This window comes from Macaca mulatta, chromosome 11 (assembly GCF_049350105.2).
Source record: "Macaca mulatta isolate MMU2019108-1 chromosome 11, T2T-MMU8v2.0, whole genome shotgun sequence".
In the NCBI taxonomy this organism is placed as follows: Eukaryota; Metazoa; Chordata; class Mammalia; order Primates; family Cercopithecidae; genus Macaca; species Macaca mulatta.
The window spans coordinates 24,485,543-24,508,404 of NC_133416.1; the positions used below are offsets into that span (position 1 = coordinate 24,485,543).

Genomic DNA, 22,862 nt, shown 5'->3' on the forward strand with positions numbered 1-22,862 from the left:
TATGTATACGTAACAGCATATGGTCTATGTGGGGGATTGGTTCTAGGACCACCCACATACACCAAAATCTGTGCATAGGAAAGTACCACAGTCAGCACTGTTGAACCCACATATACAAAAAGTGGGCCCTCCATCTACTGCATGATTCACATCTTTAGAATATTGTATTTTTGATCTGCACATGGTTAAAAAAATTCATGTAAAAGTGGACCACGCAGTTCTAACCCATGTTGTTCAGGGATCAACAGTATATACAAATACAAATATACAAATAAATTTATGTATTATGAAAGTTATATATTTATTTGGAGGAAGCAAATTATTTGCAGTTACCCCTGAGATAATGGTAATTTTGCATACAGGAATATCTTGGAGATATTACGGGTTTGATTCCAGACCGTTGCAGTAAAGCGAGTCATAGGAGTTTTTTGGATGCCAGGTACATAAAATGTTATGTTTAAAGTAAACTGTAGTCTATTAAGTGTACAGTAGCATTATGCCCAGATAATGTATATACCTTAATTTAAAAATATTGCTAAAGAATGCTAACAATTATCTGAGCCTACAGCAAGTCAATCTTTTTGCTGTTGAAGGATGTTGCCTTGAACAGTAGTGGTTGCTGAAGGTTGAGGTGGCTGTGGCAATTCCTTAAAATAAGGCAACAATGAAGTTTACCGCATCAATTGACTCATGAAAGATTTCTCTGTAGTGTGTGATGCTGTTTGATAGCATTTTACTCACAATTGAGCATCTTTCAAAATTGAAGTCAGTTCTCTCAATCCACTGCTTTATCAGCTACATTTATATAATTTTCTAAATTATTGGTTGTCACTTTGTGTTCATAGCATCTTTACCAAGAGTAGATTCTATCTCATGAAACCACTTTTTTGGCTCATCCATAAGAAGCAACTCCTCATGCATTCAAGTTTATCATGAGATTGCAGCGATTCAATTACATCTTCAGGCTCCACGTCTAACTTCATTCTCTTACTATTTATACCATATCTACAGTTACTTCCTCCACTGAAATCTTGAGCCCCTCAAAGTCATCCATGAGAGTTGGAATCAACTTCCAAACTCCCATTAATGTTGATATTTTGACCTCCTTCTATGAATCATGAATGTCCTTAAGGCCATCTAGAATAGTGAATACTTTCCGGGAAGTTTTCGATTTACCTATTTCCAACAGAGGAATCACTATTGATGGCAGCAATACTCCTAGAACTGTATTTTTTAACTAATAAGACTTGAAAGTTGAAATTATGCATTGATCCATGGCTTCAGAATGGATGTTATCTTAGCAGGCATGAAAACAGCATGAATCTAGTACATCTCCATCAGAACACGTGGGTGACCAGGTGCATTGTTCATGAGCAAGTACACTTTGAAGGAATCTTTTTTTCTGAGCAGTAGGTTTCAACAGTTGGCTTAAAATATTCACAAAACCATGTTATAAACAGGTGTGCTATCACCCAGGCTTTTTGTTCCATTTATATATACAGCACAGACGGTAGATATAGCATTATTCTTAAGGGTCATAGGATTTTTAGAATGGTATTGAGGATCAGCTTCAATGTAAAATCACGGCTGCTTTAACCTTCTAACAAAAGGGTCAGCTTGTCCTTTGAAGATTTGAAACCAGACATTGATTTCTTTCTAGCTATGAAAATACTAAATGGCATCTTCCAATGGAAGGGCATCTTCTAATGGAAGGCTGTTTGGTCAACACTGAAATCTGTTGAGTGTAGCCACCTTCATCAATCATCTTAGCTAGATCTGGATAACACGCTGCAGCTTGTACAACAGCACTTGCTGCTTCACCTTGCACTTTTATGGTATGGAGATGGCTTCATTCCTTAAACCTCATGAACCAACATCTGCTAGCTACCTGCTTTTCTCCTGCAGCTTCTCCATCTCTCCTAGCCTTCACAGAATTGAAGAGAGTTAGGGCCTTGCTCTGGATTAGGCATTGGCTTAAGGTAGTGTGTGGCCTGTTTGATCTTCTTTCCAGACCACTCTTCATCTCAGAAAGAAGGCTGTTTGACTTTCTTATTATTTGTGTGTTCACTTATGTAGCACTTTGAGTTTCCTTCTACAACTTTTTCTTTGTATTTACAACTTCGCTGACCATTTGGCACAAGAGGCCTAGCTTTCAGCCTATTTTGGCTTTTGACATGCCTTCCTCACTAAGCTTAATCATTTCTAGCTTTTGATTTACAGTGAGTGATGTGTGACTATATTCCTTTCACTTGAGTTCTTAGAGGCCATTGTAAGCTTATTAATTGACCTAATGTCAATATTGTTTTGTCTTGGGGAATAGGGAGGCCCAAGAAGAGGAAGGAGATGAGGGAGCACCTGGTTGGTGGAGAAGTCAGAACACACATTTATAGATTAAGTTTTCTATCTCTATGAGCATAGTTCACAGCCCCCCCCCAAATAATTACAACAGTAACATGAAGGATCACAGATTCACAGATCATCATAACATATAATAATAATGAAAAAGTTTGAAACATTGTGAGAATTACTAAATTGTGACACAAAGACATGAAGTCAGTCCATGTTGTTGGACAAGTGGTGCCAATAGACTTGCTTGATGCAAGGTTGCCACAAACCTTCAATTTGTAATAAACAGTATCTGTGAAGCACAATAAAGCAAAGCTCAATAAAACACGGTATGCCTGTATTATATTTGGCTATCGTCACAACTTTACAGCTGACATAAATCACTCTTCTACCTGATTAGATTCCAATAGTGAAGCGTTATGTCATAAATGTGGACACTTACCTGATAAAAATCATTTTTGGTGGAACATTTACATCTATTTCCACCATAAAAATAATTCATGTAAAACTCTGACAAGAGGTTGATCTTTCAGGCCAACTATACAAGAAGCTGCTTTCCTCTGTGAGGACTGTTGGATTTGCATACTCCAGAGTATGCCCTTATAGAACACACATAAGCTGGAGAAAAAAAAAAAACAAAACCAATTTATTTTAAAAACTTTAATGGTTTATTAATTTATTTTAATAGCTTTAAAACAAATTAATGGCTTATTAATTTTCTTTACATCTTGTGCTAGTTTTACTCTCATCCTTCCGGTTTTCCCGCTACTAACTTTATTTTTTGTCACCCCTTTACATTTACATATCCACAAAGGTTCTAACCCCACTTCTAGTTCTCTCCCAGGTATCACATCTCTATTCAAGGTTTCAGTTACAACCTCCATGCAGACGAACCTCAAATATAATCTTCAACCCCAATCCTCAGTTGTGAGTTCTAGTCACATCCCAAATTCTTCATGTTATAGGCCAGACTCCTGGACTTCGTCCCTCAAGTTTCTGATTTTATCATTATTAAAATGTTACAGCTTTTCAGTTTCTCCTTTTCATCTCTATTCAGACACCAAAGCTTGAGTTTGATACTACTAGCCCAAGTGTCCTTTCAGTTTATTCAGTACTGTCACCAGATTACTTGTTCAGATTCTTGCTAGTTATTAACCTTTTTGAAATCTTTTAGTGACTCCATGCTGACCACAGAATAAAGCATACTTCAAACCAAACACTATAGCCTGGTCACAACCTAATATTTCCAGCCATCGTTCCTACAAGTTGTTATGGGCTTTTCACCTCAATCGTAGCTTATTCTGAAGTCCTACCTTTATCAGCATGAACAACTCATTCCTCAAAAAACTTCTGCTAAAATACTTCCAAAATCAATTTCTCTGTATGAATGTAAATCATATTGGAGTCCTTGTTTTGTTTCAATGACTCCAAGCCGAGGATAAGGAGATAATTCAGTTCTCACTATTACAACTACTCCCTGTGTTCCTGGTAGTAGGAAATATTACTCAAGAAAATATAATATGTTCAGCTCCAATATGTAAGGAACTTAGAAGTTGCCATTCCCATCCTTACATCAAGAAAAACTGAACAAACTGAAAATCAATGACTTTTGGGCCCACCAGAGAACCAAGGACTCAGGGCAAACAGCCACCCATCTGGAGAGAGATGCACCTCCAGAGAGATTCAAGAGCATCTGATACTTGCAGATACATCCAGCAGAAGCTCCTGGATGCCCTAAGCTGATAGGAACACTTACCTAGTAATTTTCATGAATTGCTAGACCCTGAGTATGGTCTAATGTGAGAGTGAGAAACTCCTGGTGGTTGCTGTCATGCAGGGGGCGGGCGTGCACATACACTTTCCAGAAATACCAGTAGGTTTTCACAAGGAGGTTCCGAGGATTCAAGAAAAATCTCCCAATGGCCCTGGTAGGAGGAGGGTAAAGAATAGTCATTGTTAAATCCTGCCAGCCCCTTCTCCCTAACAAAGGCCTTGTCTCCAATAGAAAGGACTTCTCCCCAGAGGGCAATGCTGAAAACTAGCTAGGAGAATGCCTAGCTAGGAGAAGGGAACTCGGCTCAATTCCAGCCCACTTTCCTGTCTCACCTAAGGGACAAAAAATCCATAGTCAGCAGGGGAGAAGGCAGCAAGGAAGTTGATTGAGAATGCCACAGCCAGGGAAAAGGGGGAGCAATGGGATAAAAAACTATCCCCCTGGAGGAGAAATTGAAACACTCGTGAAGGTCATCTCCCAAGATACAAGCCCATTAAAAGACCAAGACACAGATGATTTTAGAATCCTTCCTCTCTTCACACCATACACTACACCAATAAGTCTCCAATATAATAAAAGTGAATTTCAGCCAAAAGAAGCTGCAAGATACAGATTTTCTCTAAGGAAAAATACAAAAGGAAGTCCCAAAGCCAAAAACAAGGACACTGAAAGCATTTGAAATCTCTGGTATCTATGGCTATAAGAAAGATTAAATTGCATTTTAACTCCAAGCAAGATTAATATAACGCTTCACACTAAAGACTTGTCTTGGTACCTACTACCTTATGCAGTATATCTGGTTTTCAACAACAATAACAACAGAAATTGTAAGATATATCAAAAACAAGAAAAAGCAGAGTCTGAAGAGATAAAACAGTCTTCAGGTTCAGGCTCAGATATGACACACACTGGTACTATCAGGCAGGCAATTTAAAATGCTATGGTAACCAGAACACAGGTTCAGTCACTTGCCACGTGCAGAATCCAATCAATTAACAAAAGCAAGGTCTGGCATAAAGAAAGTGTCTTTTTATTCCAAAACTTGCTTAGGGGAAGAAGTACAGGCTCGTGTCTTTAAGAGTACTGCTTTGCTTTTGGAGCAGAAAGCAAGTGCTTTCAAAGAGGGCCTGGCATGCTGGCATGAATGGCATCCAGAGGAGAAGATGAGCAGGTGTGTATCAACTGCAGTGGCTTATTTACCCCTGGGCAGTTTAGCAGGTGACTGCTGGCCCCTTCATGGGCAGATCTAGGTTGTAAGAGCATTTGAACATTCTCCGGGTGAGAGAGAGTTTTGCAGCAGCACACTTTGGATTGTAGCTGGACTGTTTTTCCAGACAGCCTCCTGGTGGCGAGTTCTGCTCTGGAGCTTCTAAGCACATGGTGAAATGAACGTGCCCTGTAGGGAGTATCTGGTGAAGTCGGTGTCAAGACTATAATTCCATTTTTAAAGAGCTAACTAGAGAAGTGGGGAAATGGAAGAAAGAGAAGAGAGTGAGAAAATAAATTATCTCTTAGAAAAATGGGAGTATAGCCAGGCATGGTGGCTCACGCCTGTAATCCCAGCACTTTGGGAGGCCGAGGTGGGCAGATCACGAGGTCGGGAATTTGAGACCAGCCTGACCAACACAGTGAAACCCCGTCTCTATTAAAAACACAGAAATTAACCGGGCATGGTGGTGGGCGCTTGTAATCCCAGCTACCCAGGAGGCTGAGGCGGGAGAATCACTTGAACCTGGGAGGCAGAGGTTGCAGTGAGCCGAGATCGTGCCACTGTGCTCCAGCCTGGGCGACAGAGCTAGGCTCCATCTCAAAAAAAAAAAAAAAAAAAAAAAGGGGGGGGGGAGATGGGAGTATTGGGTTACGATTCTCCACTGCCAAGTTCCATTTCAATTCTATGGGATTTAGGTGCCGTATTCATTCTGGCTGCTTCCTGCTGAAAGGGGCATAGTCATTGTGCATCAGAATGGAACTGATCTATTTGGAACTGAAAATATTCATGAGTACCCGAATTTATAGATGATATTGGTTGGAACATTATAGTATGAAGTCTGGAAAGTCTACAGAAAATCCCGTCTTGCATTTCCCTACACAGGGTGCAACAGTAGTAAAATCCAAAGCAGAGAATATGACTAGTCTTGCAGCCAGGGCTAAACTGATAAGTAGCTTCCATCACCAGGACAATCCTGACCTGAAACTGAATGCTAACTATTGATCTAGCAGTATGTGGGGTCAGAAATAGCTTTGATTTGTTGGTTTGTGTCTTGCAGGCTATCAAGACATTTCCTGAATTATCTCGGATCTACATGTAGCATTTAGTCTTAATTGTCATGCAGGCTCCCCACTGCCAATTATAACCAGATATGATAACAGGTTGGTTAAATATATGTTTAACGGATTATAGGAAGAACTGTGAATATTCACAAAGGTGGTCATAAATCCTATCTAGTTTCTGAGAATGAATCATTTTAGTTACCTAGCTGTGTCTCATCTAGGAGGTGGCACTGCAGATGGGCTAGTCCTCTGTATGTGATGAAGGCAAACAGATTTTCAATAAGAGCCATTTCTATAGAAACAGAAGAAAAACAAAGGTTAATGTTGGGCACAATTTATCCAGATGTTAGACTCAAAGCATCTTTAATTACAGAGGAGGGCGGTAACAGCCTGACACATTTTTCTCTCCTGTATTATGAGGAATAAGGTAGTAGTGATTTCATCAAATCCAAATCAGAAAAATGCAGGAAGGCCAGGCACAGTCTTACACCTGTAATTCCAGCAATTTGGGAGGCTGAGGCGGGTGGGTCACTTGAGTTCAGGAGTTCAAGACCAGCCTGGCTAACATGGTGAAACTCCATCTCTACTACAAATACAAAAGTTAGCTAGGTGTGTTGGTGCTCGCTTGTTGTTCCAGCTACTCGGGAGGTTGAGGTAGGAGAATTGCTTGAACCCGGGAGGTGGAGTTTGCAGTGAGCCAAGATCATGCCACTGCACTTCAGCCTGGGTAACAAAGTGAAAGTTTGTCTTAAAAAAAAAAAAAGAAAGAAAAGAAAAAAATGCAAAAAGAATTTGAAAGCATTTGTTTAGGGACTTGTAACCCAGAAAGAATTCAGGATTTAGTCCAAATTGCAGAAAATAATAAAAACTCAAAAACAAAGGACAAAACTAGAATCAAACAACAGGTATACTATAGTTTTTTCTGAAATATAATTTTTTATCTCTCCAGTTCCTGTTATTTCTAAAGACAAATCATAATAGGACAAATTTATTTGCAAAATAAGTTTTAATCTTATTATGTTTGTCCTGATTATTTGCAAAAAGTGCAGCAAGAATAATTATTTGTCCAATTGGCTCCTTTTAAAATTGGCTTTGCTGAAATTTTTACTTATAAGAAATCTTAAATTGACCTTTTAAAACCTTGAGCACAGCCACAGACTTATCTGTAGTTGTAAATACCTGTATGAATTAGGTGAATTCCTCTTCTTGAGGTCTCAAGATAATTTGGAGCTCTTGGGCCTATCAGAAAGTGACATTCTTTACTTACTACAGGTCAGGAAATTCTATACAGGGATTTCATGAACAAGGTATGAGGCCAGTTTTTTCCAAGAGGCTTTAATTGGCTCTATAAGTCAACTCTGATTCCTTAAAGCAGTCTATTTATACCTGGAAGTATGCCATTTCAGTCAAAGCCTTGGTAAAATAACCAATGTCTTCAATGGTGTCCTTTCACAGAAGAAAACAGATTCTTCTTGAACGTATGCAGATAACTATACTGCCATAAATTAAGTTTACTTACAAATAGTTTTCAAATTCTGGAGAAATCAGGTAAAAAGAAAGAAAAATTCTCCAAATTTTGCTCACAGGAATATACTTTACTCAACTATTAAAAGCTGTAACTAGCTCAAAAGGAAAAAGGTTTTTCGGACTCTGAAAAATCAAAGAATTAGCAGTGTTTCAAACAAAGTGTCATAAAGATTGTTTCAGTCTTCCTTTAGTTCAGTCCATGTAATTTACTCCTGTTCTGTTTGATATTCATAAATGCATTAGCTTTTTATGGGAGTTTTGGAAGTTTTTTTCTTTATTCTAAGTCAAAATCTCCAGTTATCAGAAACCTGTCTTCAAGAGCACCTGTCAGAGTCCTATAGCTGGTTATAAAACCACCTTTGAAAAGAATCGGAGTAAAATAACAATTATGGATGACAAAAGTCTCAGAATAGCCACAAAGACACAATCAATGAGGAAATCTGGCTATGTGGCACATAGTGATTTAGGATAATAATCGTAATTATTACTGACAACATATGCTAAGACATATCAGAATTATAGGAATCATACAATTTTGGAACACATGCTCAGAACGTATTTACATAAATATAACTCAAAGAAATGTAAACATCATTTTATATTTGACAATGTTTCCTGTATGGTTTTTATATGCCAAATAAGCCAGATATGTCTCTTTTAGACTTTAGGGGACCTAATATCTGAAAAGTTTAACCAGGTTAAAAAAAAAAAAGAACTTAATTTAGAATTTCACTTTGGAAAGTTTGTCAGATATCAAAGGTTTAAACACTTGGTATTACAAAATAAAATCTCAGGTCACTATAAGTAAAAGGGAAAAATTTTTACTTGTTGATGGAGGATAGACAGCTTTTCAAACAAAACCCAATAAAGACAGTGTGAGGCCAACTGAATCTGTCTCTTTTCTTTCCCTTCTGTTTTCTGTCATTTATTCAAAAGGCAAACAAATTATTTTTTATTATTTTTTAATATTACACAAAAATCTGTTCAAAAGAGAAAGCGAAATTTCACCTTTGCATTAGTGTACTATTAATGTTAAACCCAATTCTCAATAAAACCTTATAAACAAATCTATCCAATCTTAATTAATATGACCACAAGGTAAAATTTCCATAAATTTTTTATAATCCTTTACAATGTTGTGTTAAAGAGCAGATAAGCTTTCTAAGAAAACCTTGTTATTCAGACACATGGGGCCAGATTCTCATCCTGCATCAGTGTGCTTTTAATGTTTGATTTGTGGAAAAACTAAACAATCCCTTTCAAATTTTAGCCAGCTTTCTCACACCCATGCAACTTCTTTTACAAGATTAATCTCTCACAAATCTTTCACAATTTGTTTAAACTTTCAGTTTTGTTCTATTGTTCTTTTAGCTTAGGCCAACCCTTAAAAAACCTCTGAATTAGACAAAATTACATTCCCTTTAACAAAAACCATATCATAGTTATATGCCTTCTTATAACCTTTTACCAAAATCACATTCTACTTTCCTTATGTATCTTGTATGTGAAACTGTTTCTCCAGTAGTCTCAATTACATATTACAATGTTAACTCTCAGCAACTTTTATTTTTGGTGAAAAACCTGGTAAGTAAGTAATTTTAACCACATATTGGATTGTAAAGCCCAGGACAAGGACAGAGCTGCAGACAACTATCTGACTCTTGCAGCCTAGGTAGGGAACCTGGCTAACTCTGTATGTCCCTAGACCTTACCTAGAATCTAATAGCTATAAAACAGGCAAGTCAAATAATTATTATAACTCATAAAAGTATTTTATGACCTTAAAGCATCTAGCACCAGGTGGGCACTCACAGTACCTGGTTTTAACTTTGTATCACTGAAAGAGGAACTGAAGAGGTAGAAAAAACACTCTTGAATCACTGATGCCACCCCTTGCCCCCTGCCCCAAACCACCATGGCAGCAGCAGTGTGGGGCAAAGAGTGTCTCTGAGTCCTGGGGGAGGGAGAGCATTCCAATTGTAAGGCATTGAACTCAGTGCTGCCCTGTTATAGCAGAAAGAAAAAAATCAGACCGAATTCAGCTGATGCCTGTCCATGGAAGGAGCATTTAAACCAGCCCTAGCCAGAGGGAAATCACTAATCCCAACTGTCAGATCTTGAGTTCCTGCAAGCCTTGCCACCACAAGCTAAAGTATTCTGAGGCTCTAAATAAACTTGAAAGGCAGTCAAGGTCACAGGGACTGCAACACCTAGTAGCATCCTAGTGCTGGACTGGGTCTAGAGACAGTGGACTGGATGGACACATGACCTACTAGACACCAGCTGGGGCGGCTAAAGGAGTTTTGCCATCTCCCCTCCCCAACCCCAGGTTGCACAGCTCCTGGCTCCAAAAGAGACCCCTTCCTTATAAAAGAGAGAGAAAAAAAACAGACTCATCTTTTCTTCCCTCAGTTGCAGAACAGTTTCCGACGTTTCCATTCTAGTTAGACCACATGAGCCCTATCTCAGCACCAGCACTTTAGTAACAGCATATTTAAAGCAGACAGGAAAGAAGAGAGAGGGAAAGACAGCCCTCACTGGAGCCAGGCCTATGCTCCTGTGTAGTCCACACTGGGCACAGGAGCCAGGTTTCACAAGGAGGGTGAGAGAAAGAAAGGAGAAGGAAAGAAAAACGTAAAGTGACCAGATGGGAACTTGGGAAGTTTCCAACCATGACACAGTGTGGGGGTACTAGGCCCACCATTCTCATTTATCTTCTGTCAGGGAGAGTCTCAGCACCCTAGGTGGGCAGCTCTCCAATATAGTCAGGAGGGTGAAATGGGAGGTAGAGAGTAAAGAAAGGCAACAGGGCCCACACAGAAAGTCATTCATTCACACATGCAGACAGTGTGCTTCAAATGAGTCCCCAGTCAAGGGTCTGGGTGAGGTCCTGAATCCCCGGCCCCAGTTCCAAATGGCTCCACAGGAAGCTAACTCTGAGCCAAGTTCCTATGGAACTTCATATTCAAATAAATACAAATGCATAAAATGCTCAAATGCTATCACTAGCAGCCAAGTCTTAAATACAGCAGGGCCTTGGGCCAGGCGTGGTGGCTCACGCCTGTAATCCTAGCACTTTGGGAGGCCAAGGCAGGTAGATCACCTGAGGTCAGGAGTTCAAGACCAGCCTGATCAACATGGTGAAACCCTGTCTCTTCTAAAATACAAAAATTAGTGGGGCATTATGGTGGATGCCTGTAATCCCAGCTACTTGGGAGGCTGAGATGAGAGAATTGCTCAAACCCAGGAGACGGTGATTGCAGTGGGCCGAGATCAGACCACTGACCTCCTGCCTGTGCAGCTGAGCAAGACTCCATCTCAAAAAAAAAAAAAAAAAAAAAATACACACACACACACACACACACACACACACACACATATATGGCAGGGTCCCAGTGACACTCCAAAAGAGCCAAGTCTTAAATAGGACAAGGCCCCAGTGATACCTCAAAAGAGCCACCCAGTTCGGGTGCACTCCAACTACTCACTCAATTTCAAAGTTTGTCAGTGTCTTAAGAGGCCATTTTGCTTGTACCAGTGAAACACCAAAGGCAGCAGATGTCATGCCATGAGGCAAAAGGGAGCTTCCCCCAAAACAAATTCATTTTTGGCAGCTTCTGGGAAGTTTCCTAATGTTCCCATGATGGGGTCTGCTAGCCATGAGCAGCTAGCACTCACAGGTGACCCCACACCTCACCCAGTAGTGAAACTGGGCTGGCAAACTTAGCTCACCCAGGGCATGCAGCACTTCCCCATATGAGCCACAAAAATTGTAACCAAAACACAGGTTCAGTCACTCCCCACTCCACATTTTGTAACCAAAACACAAGTCCAGTCACTCCAATTAATAGGAGCAACGTATAAAGAAAGTGACATTTTGTTCCAAATCTTGCTTAGGGGAAGAAGAGCAGGATCTTGTCTTTATGGGTACCTCTTCACCTTTGGAGCAGAAAGTGGGGTGCTTTTAAAGGGGGGCTAGCATGCTGGCATGAATGACATGCAGAGGAGGCAATGAGCAGGTGGGGGGGTCTGCATACTAGCTTTGGTGCCTTATCTACTAGGTGGTCAAGCTGGTGACTGCTGGTCCCTTTGTGGACAAGACTAGGTTGTAAAAGCAGCAGAAAATTCTCCAGGTGGGAGAGAGTTTCACAGCGGAAATACTTTGGGTAGTAGATGGACTGTTGTTTCTTTAGGCAGCCTCCTGGTAGAAGAGTTTCACTCTGGAGCTTCTAATAACATAGCTAAATAAACTTGCCCTTGAGGAGTGTCTGGTGAAGAGCAGGTAAAGGCTATAACTGCATTTCTAAAGACCTAAGTAGGAAGTGAGGAAAAGAAGGAAAGAGAGAAGAAGAAAGAACTCTCTCTTAGAAAAGTGAGGGTACTCAGTTACAGTATGATTAATAAAGGGATTGAAAAAAGTACACAAATGCAAAATCAGATAGATAATGTCAATACAGATAGAAACTATAAGAAAGAATCAAAAGGAAATGCTAGAAATCAAAGAAACAGTAGCAGAAATGAGGAATGCCTTTTGGTGGTTTATCAATAGACTTGAGATCGCTAAGGAAAGAATAGGTAAACTTGAATATTGGTCAATTATTATTTTTTTTTTTTCTGAGATGGAGTCTCCCTCTGTCACCCAGACTGGAATGCAGTGGTGCCATCTCGGCTCACTGCAACCTCCACCTCCCAGATTCAAGTGATTCTCATGCCTCAGCCTCCCAAGTAGCCGGGATTACAGGCACGCACCACCATGCCTGGCTAATTTTTGTATTTTTAGTAGAGACAGGGTTTCACCATCTTGGTCAGGCTGGTCTCGAACTCCTGCCCTTGTGATCCACCCACCTCTGCCTCCCAAAGTGCTGGGATTACAGGTGTGAGCCACTGGCCTGGCCAGAATATTGGTCAATTTTTAAAGCTCCCAAACTGAAAAAGAGAAGGAAAACAAATTTTAAAAAACAATAGAATATGCAAGAACTGTGGGCCAGTATCAAAAGGTATAACTGAATATCAGAAGGATAACAAATAGAACAGGACAGAAGAACTATTTGAAATAATACACGGCCAAGAACTCCCAAAACTAATGACAAACACCAAAGCCAACCTTTCTGTGGCTAAGCTTCCTGGCTCTAATTGAAGATAATAACAGTATCATCAAACTACAGATCCAGGAAGCTCAGAGAAGGCCAAAACAAATGATTAAAAATAAAATTATACAACCAGGCATTTCATATTCAAACTGCAGCAAATCAAAGACAAAGAAAATCTTGAAGGAAGCCAGAAGGGGGAAAAAAAAAAACAAAAAACAAAACAAACAAACAAAAAAGCAGAAGTAAGGATACAGATTACAGCAGATTTGGCTTCAGAAACCATGCAAGCAAGAAGAGTGAAGTGAAATCTTTGAAATGCTGAAACAAACCCTGTCAACCTATATTTCTATATCCAGCAACATTTTTCTTCAGTGGTGAAAAATAAAGGTTTTTTTAGAGAAAACTGAGGGATTTCATTGCCAGCAGACCTGCCCTGCAAAAATATTAAAGATATTCATCAGAGATAAGAAAAATGATATAGGTCAAAAACTTGTATCTATACAAAGAAAAGCATTAGAAAAAGAATAAGTGAAATTAAAATAATATTGTTAATTGATCTAAAAGATAGCCATTTAAAGTAATAATAGTAACAATGTACAGGGTGACTATAGCATATGGACAAGTAAAATGATTGACACCAATATTACAAGGAATGGGAGGAATGAATCGGGAGCATGTTCTTATAAAGTTATATAATGTTATTTGAAGATGGACTTATTTTAAAATGTATATTGTAAACCCTAGGGATATTACAAAAATTTTTAATAAAAAGTATATGATACACCAAGTAAACCTATAAAATCAAATCATACAAAATGCTTAATTAACCCCAGAGAAGTCAGAAAAACAGCAGGAGAAAGAAATAAAGAACAAATGCAATGAATAAAAAACAGTTACAAAGATGGTAAATTTTAATGCAACTATATCAATAATCACTTTAAATATGAATGTTCTAAACACCAGAGACTGTCAGGTTGGATTAAAAAAAAAAAACTAGACTTAACTGTGTACTGGCTACCACAAACCTACTTTAAATATACTCAGAAAAGTTAAAAACAAAGTGATAGGAAAAGAAATACCATGCTAAATCGATCAAACAACAATATCATATGCTCTATCAGTTATCAATTACTATATAACAAATTGCTTCAAAACATATTTGCTTGAAAAAACAATTATTTTTTCATAATTCTGTGGATCAGCAATTTGGGCTAAGGTAAGTAGAGTTGTTTTCGTGGTCTCACTCTGTGGCTGCGGTCAGCTGATAGTGGGAATTGACGAACAGTCCAAGTGAGTTTCCCTCACATATATCTACTGGTGTCTGGGCTGTTCTCTTCTTGCAGTCTGTCAACTTTAAGGAAACTAGTTTAAGTGTCTTAACTAGGCAGTCTCTGAGCCGCTGGAAGGTGAGATTGGATGCTGCAACACTTTTTGATAACTTCCCCAGAAGCCACACAATGTTACTTCAGCCTCAATTTTACTGGTCAAAGTGAGTCAAGTTTCTGACCATCCAGCTCAGATCAAGGGGTCAGAAGATGGAGTCTACTTTCTAATGGAAGGAGTATAATTTTTAATGCATTATATATGTTGATATGTCTGGGTTTGGAAATTTGAGAAGCTGAAAAGAGAAAGATCTTTTTGAGGGTTTTTATTATAATGATTCTGCATTTTGCAATTTGGACAAGTTTAGCCAACCTTTCTGTGGCTAAGCTTCCTTGCTCTAATTGAAGATAATAACAGTATCACCTCATAGGAATGTGAAGATTAAATGAGATAATATACCTAGCATGTTCAGAGGAGTACCTGGCTCATGTAGGGCCTCTAAATGTTTCTTATTATTGGCAATAAATTAACTTAGTTTCTAGCTTCGACATTGTCACGAACTAGCTAAGGGATGCTTTTCAAGCCATATTTAACACCCCCAAGCCAGTTGATTTGATTATAATATGAGGGGCTTATAATAGACAATCTTTATTGTCCCTTCTAATTGTCCCTTCTAATTCTACAGTTGCAAATGTACTAATGTTTTACTTAGAAGAAATATTTCACATGGAAGAAACATATCATATTTATCATTAACATGAGCATTTAAGGCTCCGGGGATGATTGGCTACAAATTATAGTGCAGAAGTCTTAAATTTCTTAGTACATCAGTGAACTTAGAAAGGAAACACTCTTTATTATTTATTTATTTATTTATTTATTTATTTATTTATTTATTTGTAGAGATGAGGTCTCACTACATTACCAGGCTGATCTTGAACTCCTGAGCCATCCATCCGCCTTCGCCTCCCAAAAAGCTGGCAGCACAGGCATGAGCCACTGCACCCTGCCAATACTCTGCATTAAACCATGATTCTTTGAAGGAGAAGAGTTATCAAAAGTAAGTAATTTTATTTGTGAAGATTTTTTACCTTTTTTCAATTTAACAATGAAGCATTTAGCATGTCAAAGATATGATTATTTTTCCTGAAATTATTAGGTTGGTGCAAATGTAATTGTGGTTAATGGCAAAAACCACAATTACTTTTGCACCAACCTACTAAAAAGCCAAATAAGGCACAAGTTCCCCACCTTGGCAAACAAACACAGGGGAATGGGATGATATAAGTCTGGCAAGGTGAATAAACAGAGGCCAGATCCTACTCGTTTTTGTGAGTTACAGTAAGACATTTTTGCTTTATCCTGAAAATAAGGGTAGAGAGAGACCCTTGAAGGGCTTGAAGCAGAAAAAACATTTCAAATGGAGGCGAAATTTGAGCTGGATCTTAAAGACTAGAAAATTTCATTGGTGTCAAAGGACAATATAAAAAAAAATGGAGTTAACACTTATGTTCAGATAATGGAAGCGGCCATTATCTGTATAGGCCCGAAAGGATCTAGAAGGTAACGGTGAGAAATGAGACCAGAAACACAGGCCCAAATTGGAGATGACCTTCAAAATAAAATGCTTGATTCCCGTGTTGACTTTAAAATGCTCAATTTCCTTCTAATCCAATCTACTCCGCTACCACTTCACTTGTCTACATTATACTTTCCGTTCCCTTTGTAAAACCTCTCAGTGACTCCATGCTGCCAGCAGAATAAAGTGAACAGTTCCCAGTCCAAGCGTTATAGTTCTCTTTTGTATCCTTCCTGCCACTCTGCCCTGATTATGAAACCAGCAGACAGCCAGGCATTAGCCCTCCTCTCCTTCCCCCAAACCCTGCCCATTCTTGTCTTAAAGCCCCCTCTTCCTTCACAGCCTTAAGTATATATCAAAGTGTTCATTGGCTTAACGCTTTTCTTTAAGTTACAGAAGATCAAAAAGCCTGTTTATTTTGTTGGCATCATCTTGCGTCAGTGTGGTGGATGCTGTGGTGGGCCATAGATATCACCCTTGAGCCTGGAGGTCTTATCCCCCACCCAGCTGCTGGGAGTGTTGTCAGTAGACAAGCCTCAGCTGTCAGGCCTCTTCAGAGCTGCCTCACCTAAGGTTACTCCCTTTCTGGGAGTAGCCCACATCCAATGACTGGATGGAGTCAGAGGATAAAAGCCCTGCTTCATTACCCCAAGAATGGACAACACTGAGAGTCCAGGCTAGCTTCATAGCTCTCTGTGAGGTCAACTGAGGCTGTATAGGAACCATTTCCTCTCTCTCTCCCCACAATCCTCCTCCTTCATTTTCTGTCTACAAGTGTGATCCCAAGAGCCTGCCTTCACAAATGTCATGGATATTAATCTCCCTCTCCAAGTCTGCTTCTCAACCCAGGACACCAGGAAGTATTTTTGAATGAGCAAGTGAAAGAATGTACAAAACATCCTATACATTTTGGGATGGGTACTGGCTAAAGTAATTAATGTGATCTGAATTGCCAAGCTAAGCATGTTAATGATTTTCTAATTGTTTAAAGGGCCATGTGTGAAGTCTTAATAATCTGTTTGTACTCTCCTGTATTTGGTCTTTGGTTCTTTGCTGTATACTGACACAAATTACTTTTTCCAAGTTTAAAAGCATTTTTTTTTTTTTTTTTTAGGAATGTGTCACCTTTGATAACCCGGTGCTTTTATCTGCCTGAACTGGTTGGGAAAGTTCTACTAAATATAGTACTAAAGAAAGTTGGTTTGTCCACATTTCATTGATGATATTCTCAATGTAGAACATTTTCATGCTTTGTTATTTAATCAAAATTTAAAGTGGATGCAATATTATTTATGTGCTGATGAAAATACTGGATATATTTTTTAAATTTCAGTGGTTGACATTTTGGCCACTGGGTGTCATCACAGATCTAGGCTTTAAAATGTGCAGTTGTCACTTGCTGATTGAAATTAACTAATAGAGTCTGATGAGGCTTCATGGCACATCTTATATCGAATGTTAATCTCCACTATGGGAAATTCTTTATAAAGTACAATTTGGATACTTTTTAGTCTTTCTTTACCACAAATCACATGGATAGAAGGGAAGTTTCTTCTAACAATGTCTGGAGTGAGCCTTGAGTGGGGAAGCGTGGTGGGAAGGCTGAGGTAGGAAGAGGACATATAAATGATTAAACTACTGCCTTACTAGAGGACCAGTGCCAACCAAAAAGAAAGATGTATTCGCAGCCTGGCAGGGTGGCTCAAGCCTGTAATCCCAGCGCTTTGAGAGGCCAAGGCAGGTGGATCACTTAAGGCCAGGAGTATGAGACCAGCCTGGCCAACATGACGAAACCCCATCTCTACTAAAAATACAAAAACAATTAGCCAGGCGTGGTGGCGCACACCTCTAGTCTCATCTACTTGGGAGTCTGAGGCACAAGAATCACTTGAATCCGGGAGGCAGAGGTTGCAGTAAGCCGAGATCGTCCCACTACACTCCAGTCTGGGTAGCAGAGCAAGACTCTGTCTCAAAACACACACACACACACACACACACATACATACACATACACACACAGACACACACACATGTATTCCCTAAGCTACCCAGATCTATCACCTGGTTACCTCAGGCCATTACCATGACCTCTATCTTAATTTCTATATTCTCTATCTAAATTCTAATGTTTTATAAGAAGTTCTCCTTTACAAGGAGAAATTATCAAAAAGAAAAGGCTAAAATACATTGAGTGAAATCCACCAACCTCTCTGCCAGATGTGTTTATCATATAGGTAGTAGCTACAGGCTAGTTTTATAATTTATGACTGATTTTTGCTTACCTTTATGTTTGAAAGAGGATGGGTAAAATTTCTTATTACACTCAGAATGGATTAAGAGGTACTGAAAGGTAAGAATCAATAACATATTGTGACTGGTTTGATCTGGAAAGTGGAGGAAAAGCAAAGAATTAAGTGACACTAAGCATTCATGCCGACAGGATCAGGAAGCTGAGGAGCAGATAAAAAGACAGGAGTGTGTTTATTCATTCTTCAAATTATGCATTAATTCATTCATTCTTCCATGCAACACACATTTATTGAACAATTTCTGTGGAAAATACACTGCATCAGTCCCTGAAGAGGCTGGTTATGAGCTCTCTGTATGTTTACAATAAAATGAGGGAAAAAAGGTTTACACAATGTGAAACAGCTAAATGATAATAGAAGAGAACATATGATTAGGTTAAAAACAAAGAATTGACTAATGCAGACATGAAGTACTAGGCGAATACAAAAATAGGATCAATGTGGGTTGCAGTATTGGAACTGAGTTTTTCTAGAAGACTTAGAATTTAACTTGGTCCATGAGCTCATTCACAACCAACATTTGTTAAACATCTATTATGAGTGCTGTACTTGGCTAGGTGTGCTGAAGGATGCAAAAATGAACAGCACATGGACTCTAATTGGCAAGAACTTTACAAACTGGAATGGCAGGTAGACATTTACTTAATAACACAAGGCTCAAATGATAAAATATGAAAAGTAAAATATAAGTGAAGAGTCTATAGAGAGTCAATGAGGAAGAAATGAAAAATAACAGGGGCAAGGAGTGGGGACTATCAGAGCAGGTTGTCATGGAACTGGTGTTGATCGACTATGGGATGAAATGCCTGTGAGTCACCAACAAATGCTTGGGTGGGGGAAAGCGCTGGTCAATAAACCTTAGAAGAATCATTCACATTTATCAGTTACTCACTGACAACAAAGGGGCAAGGTAGAGCAGAGAAAGGAAGAGAAGAATGAAAAATATACATGACAGAGAGAATCAGTAGGGAAATAGTGGAAGGTAGCTTGGATGAGGAAATGCATATTGAGTTGCTCTTAGGAAATGAGAAAGCAAAGTCAGAGTTTGTGGGGAGAGATCAGGGAGAAATCCCTTCTGAAAGGGGAAAAACCCCAAGGGGCATGGACATCAGGCAGTCAGTCTGCAGCAGTCTCCAGGACTGCCAGGATAGACTTAACCCACCTGGCTGGCTTGACTGGCAATTTCTTCCACTCCTTGGGCAATGATCTAGGAGATGAACAAAGGATGAGTACTAAGATTTGAAAGTACTTACCCAAGTCTATTTGTACATTCTCCAACCTTGCTCTGCCCTCCAAAAGCAGAGCCCCTCCCCTTCCCAATGGGTGTAAGTCAAAGTTAGGGAAGATGGCATTCTCATTAAAATCTAGATACCCAGTGATTAGGTACCTGATTGTGCCTGATATCTACAAGTAAAGGAAAAAAAGGTGACCCCTTAGGATATTTTAGCTGTATTTGGCCTCTTTAATGAAAGAACCAACCATTTACAATTTATATCATTGTATTTGTGTGCACTAAGACACAACTCCTGGGTGGTGTTTATTATTGAAGTATTGAACTCATGGGTACAGAATAAACTTTGACAAAATAATTCTTCCAAAGTTTCATTTTAGAAAGATTAACCAGGAAAATGATTTTAAAACTGGTTATTAAAATTTTTTATGAAAAAGAAAAAGCTAAGGATAATTCTCAACATCATATGCTATTGAGTATCATTAAACTGTCTCAGTGGAAGCAAGCCAAGTAATGACCAGCATCTACATCTATGACTTGTAGGATCAATCCGTCTTAATTTATATCCCAAGCTATGTCAGCCACTATCAAAAGTCCAAGATTCCCAGGTCATTCATCATCATACAGATGCTCATTACCATAATGTTCTATAAATCTTGTAATCTGATGCAACTTCCCACTGGAATCCAGCAAAAACTGCAGCAGTCAGAATGATTCTTATATACAACCAAGTACCTGGTATCTAATAGACACTTCAAAGAGCATGGCGAAAACGGAAGTCTTTATCCACTTGCTTCCTATCCACCCACTAAAATCATTCTGCTATCGAGCCTTCTGATATGGTTTGGCTCTATGTCCCCATCCAAATCTCATCTTGAATTGTAATCCACACGTGTCAGAAGAGGGGCCTGGTGGGAGGTGATTGGATCATTGGGGCAAATATTTCCCTTGCTGTTATTGTGTGAGTTCTCATGAGATCTGATGATTTAAAAGTGTGGCGCTTCCCTGTTCACTCTCTCTCTCCTGCTCCACTACGGTAAGATATGCCTTGCTTCCCCTTCTGCCATGATTGTAAGTTTCCTGAGGCTTCCCCAGTCACGTGGAACTGTGAGTCAATTAAACCTCTTTTCTATATAAGTTACCCAGTCTCAGGTAGTTCTTCATAGCAGTGTGAAAATGGACTAATACACCTTCACACCTAAATAAGTGCCATCCTCAGATATTCAGTTGATGAGCCAAAAATCTAGTCTTCATCCTCTATTTCTTTCCGTCTCTTACATCGATTATAGGTTAACCAGTTCAATACTCATATTATATCCTGAAAGTGTCCATTTCTCACCATCTTCACTGCTCTAATAATAGTCCAAGATGCCTCTTCTCCCACCTACACCATTGCAATAGCCTTTTATCCCTACACCGCTGCCCTTGACCCCTTAGGTCCATCTTTCATCTAGCAGTTGAGTAATCTTTCAAAAGTGTCTGTTAGAATGTCTCACTGCCTTGTGGAAAAGCCTCCACCTAGGACAAAATCCAAACTCTTTGCCATGCTTCCAAACTCGTCCAGCCCCATTTATCATCCACGTTGGAATTCCTATGTCACCTTAAGGTCTTCGGCCAAACACACCAGCTAAGGCAGTCACTGTCTACTGCATTAACCTTATTTTATCTTCTTTATAGCACATATTGGTACCTAGCATATCTCATGTTTACTTTTTAAAATTATTTTTATTTTTTGAGAAAGAGTCTAACTCTGTCACCCAGGCTGTAGTACAGTGGCATGATCTCAGCTTACTGAAACCTCTGCCTCCTGGGTTCAGGTTAAGAACCCTTGTTGGAAAATTACTGTGGTCATTTGGAGGACATATGGCACTCTGGCCATTGAGTTACGGGAGTTCTTATATTACTTCTTTCTCATCTCTCCATGTGGGTGTTCCTTAACTGCAATGTAGATCGAGTATAGTCAATAGACTTCTTTTCTGGACGTTTTCACAGGGCTGAAGCTTTATGCAGGTTTTTATTTGTGGCTAACTTCTTGTCTTTGGTTTTACAGGGGAGTATGTTACCTAGATATTTTTGGTGTTGAGGCTTTGGGGTGTGATCCGGTAGGTGGCGCTTAGGCACAGTGGTCAGTTGGTAGGCTCTGGCTCAGTTGTGTGGCTCCCCTATATTTCCTCACAGTTGCAGCCATGCTGCTCTGTGCTCTCAATGCTATGAAAGCATGGGCCCCTCTTCCACTTGAGCGCTGGCTGTAAATTGTGGTTTGGCACTCCTGGGCTGTCCACCAGAGCTCTGGGGTGAACTCAGGGTTTATGTTTCCTCCCCAATTTAGAGGCAGCAGAGGAAGGAACCTTAGCAGTGGTTGTAGCTGATGGTCTTTTGTTTGTATCCTAGGGGCTCCACCCCAGAGAAATACAAGTCAGCAATTGCTGAGTGCAATCAGCCTAGGATGGGTCTGTGCTGCGGGCCCCAGCCAGGAGTTCCCTTTCCTGCACTCCATCTTTCTTGTAGGTGGAGCCTCCAGGGGCAACCAAAAGCCTCTCCGCCACTCCCTCTGCCTTTGTTAGTCTGAAGGTGGCAGGGGTAATACCACTGCAGAAGCAGTGGCAGAGAGGCTTTTGGTTGCCCTGGGGGTTCCATCTCTGTGAAACAGAGCTGCTCTTACTGGGAGTGTTCAGCCAGTGGGGAGGGGCGGCTGCAGTGCTGGCATGAGCTTGGGGCTCTGCTTGTTTGGCAGCAGGGGGTGAAGGGTTCACTGGGAGGAGAGACTGGTTTCCTCTCCATATGACTGTGGCATGCTGTAGACTCAGATGTAGCCCTCAGGCTCTTTGCTTCTTCTTCAGACGGAGGGCAGCAGGGATAGAACCAGTGACAAAGGGGCTGTAACATGTCTCTACAAGCCTCTCCTCAGGTCATTACTAGTGAGCACGTTCAGCCATGGGTGGAGTGGCTATTCTGCAGTCATGAGCCAGGGGCCCTGCCTGGTGAAGACTGTGGGGTGGGGGTTCCCCTGGAAGAGGGGCTGGGCTCCTCTCTATAGGGTGGCTGTGGTGTGCTGGAAGTGCCAGCATAATGACTAAGCCCCTTGTTCCTTCTCAAGCACGAGGGCTGTTGGAACTGTGCCACGGCAGCCGCAGTGGAGGAGGGTTTGTGGGTTGACCCTGGGATTTCCTCCTAGGAGAAGTGCTGAGCTGGCTCTGATTGAAGTGATCAGGCAGAGGCAGGGTGGTTGTGCTGGAGGTTGGATAGCCCTGCCCAGTGAGAAGTGAGGATCGCAACCTGTATGGGGAACAATCTGACCACTTTTCCGTGGGGTTGGTGTTCTGTGCTGGGGGTCTGGACCAGCTCCTGGTCCCCGCAGACTCTCCAGAGCCTGGAGACACCAAGGGCAAAGGCTGCAAGACAGCCATGATGG

At 40.2% G+C, this 22,862-nt stretch overlaps 1 long non-coding RNA gene across 1 annotated transcript; it reads left to right on the forward strand.

The window, feature by feature from the left end:
- Positions 1–15,234: 15,234 nt before the first annotated feature.
- LOC144332804 (uncharacterized) lies at positions 15,235–18,606 on the forward strand. Its single transcript, XR_013400928.1, has 2 exons — positions 15,235–15,391; positions 17,025–18,606. It is a non-coding gene; the product is annotated as an uncharacterized LOC144332804 (long non-coding RNA).
- The last annotated feature ends 4,256 nt before the right edge of the window (positions 18,607–22,862 follow it).